This window comes from Olea europaea, unplaced genomic scaffold, assembly GCF_002742605.1.
Source record: "Olea europaea var. sylvestris unplaced genomic scaffold, O_europaea_v1 scaffold1222, whole genome shotgun sequence".
Lineage (NCBI taxonomy): Eukaryota > Viridiplantae > Streptophyta > Magnoliopsida > Lamiales > Oleaceae > Olea > Olea europaea.
The window spans coordinates 281,900-284,165 of record NW_019229647.1 but is presented as its reverse complement, the minus strand read 5'-3'; positions in this window follow the sequence as shown (position 1 = coordinate 284,165).

Here is a 2,266-nt window from a genome sequence, read left to right as displayed (position 1 = left end):
TGAAAAGTATGGATCACCTCCAAGAATAATGCCTCCTTCCACAGGTTGGGTAACCGAAGAAGAAGCATTAGAAAACAGTAAAAAGAAAATTCAGGAAATAGAAGCTCAGTGCGACATACTGCACGTTGACTTATCGCAAAAGGATAACTCGACAGAGGACAAACAGAAAGTGGAAATAGATGCTGTCGAAAAGGTTATTTTTAAGAGACCAGCCATGAAGTTAACTAAACACTCGAGGCCATTGTACGTTAAAGCTTTAGTTGACGGCATACCTGTGGCAAAAGTACTTGTTGATAATGGAGCAGCTATAAACACCATTCCATCTAGGATGATGAGGAAATTTGTAAAGACAGAAAGTGATATGATTCCAACGAAAGTCATCCTTACAAGTTTCAATGGAGGGGCAACTTCAACTAAAGGGGTTATGCCATTAGACATAACTATAGGGACAACTACTAGGACCACAGTCTTCGTTGTAATAGATGATCATACTAGTTACAATGTGTTATTGGGAAGAGATTGGATACACGGAAGTCGCTGTATACCCTCATCGCTCCATCAATGCCTGGTCCTTTGGAATGATAAGCGTGAAGCGGAAGTGGTGCAGGCCGATTATAGGCCTTTTGTCGCAGAAGCAAATTCAGTGGAAAGGTTCATGTACAAAGGAAATTATGGACCTATCAGAGTAGTCCAAGATGGAGAAGAAACTCGAATTGTTGCACAGAGTGAAGAGCCGTTTTTGGTAGATGCACTCACTGAAATGTTCAGTCAAATGAGGCCAAACATAGTGACCTTAGAAGAGCCAGTAATTAGCAAAAGAGTAATCAAGAAGTTTTAAATGAGTTGTAAGCAACAAAGACAAATGGCCGATGTTCAGGCCTTCAAAGCCAAATTAATGGCTTTCAATAAAAAATGTAAGGACAAGACGAAAGAAGAAGCAGTCTTGGAAGCATTGAGAGACAAATTGGCAGTGTTCGAGTTGGAACAAAATATTGACCGAAAAGTCAACAAGGTGGATTGTTTAGAAGAAGAAGTGCCTATAAGGAAATTGGACGATGAAGTAATGAGGATCACCAAGCCTGGATATGCTCAAGCACGGGACCCTCTGATTAAAGTGGATATTGGCAATGAAGGAGAAGATCGCCAAATATTCGTCAGCCAGATGCTCGATCAAGAGGTTAGTGATAAATTAATCGCTTTATTAAAGGAATATAAGGATTGTTTTGCTTGTGAATATGAACATATGCCTGGTTTAGATAGATGTTTGGTAGAATATAGATTACCAACCAAGCCAAATTTTAAACCTTATAAACAACCTCCTAGGTGTTTTGCCCCTAATGTACTCCCTGAAATTAAGAAAGAAATAGAGTGATTATTAAAAGCAAGCTTTATTAGAATAGCCAGATATGTCTAATGGTTATCCAATATCGTGCCAGTACGAAAAAAGAATGGTAAATTAAGGGTGTGCATAGACTTTAGAAATTTAAACATAGCCACACCCAAAGATAAATATCCAATGCCCATGGTAGATTCTTTAGTAGACTCGACTGCCGGACACGTAATGTATTCCTTCATGGATGGGTATTCAGGATACAATCAAATTTATATAGCTGAGGAAGATATACACAAAACTGCTTTTAGATGCCGTGGGTCTTTAAGATGTTTTGAATGGGTATTTATGCCTTTCGGCCTGAAAAATGCAGGCAGCAACTTATCAAAGGATGATGAACTTGATTTTTCATGATATGATAGGCAAGTTTGTTGAAGTGTATGTAGATGATATAGTGGTCAAATCCATTAAAGAAGATGACCATTTTGAACAATTGAGATGTTCATTTGAGCAAATGAAGCAATATAAACTAAAATTGAATCTCTTGAAATGTGCATTTGGTGTTAATGCAGAAAACTTCCTTGGTTTCTTAGTACACAAAAGGGGGATTGAACTTGATAAAAATAAAGCGAATGCCATTTTAGAGGTCAAATCACCTAGTAATAAAAAAGAATTGCAAAGGTTTCTAGGCCAAGGAAACTTTTTAAGATGCTTTATTTCTAACTGTGCAGGGCGAACTAAAACTTTTTCACCGCTTTTAAAGTTGAAAAATGAGGACGAATTTGTCTGGAAAGAAGAGCATCAAAAGGCTTTTGAAAATCTAAAGACATATTTATCAAGTCCACCAGTGTTGGTTACCAATCCAAGGACAGCCAATGAAAGTGTATGTATCAGCTGAACAAGAATCAATAGCTGGAATGGTCGTGCAAGGAGACC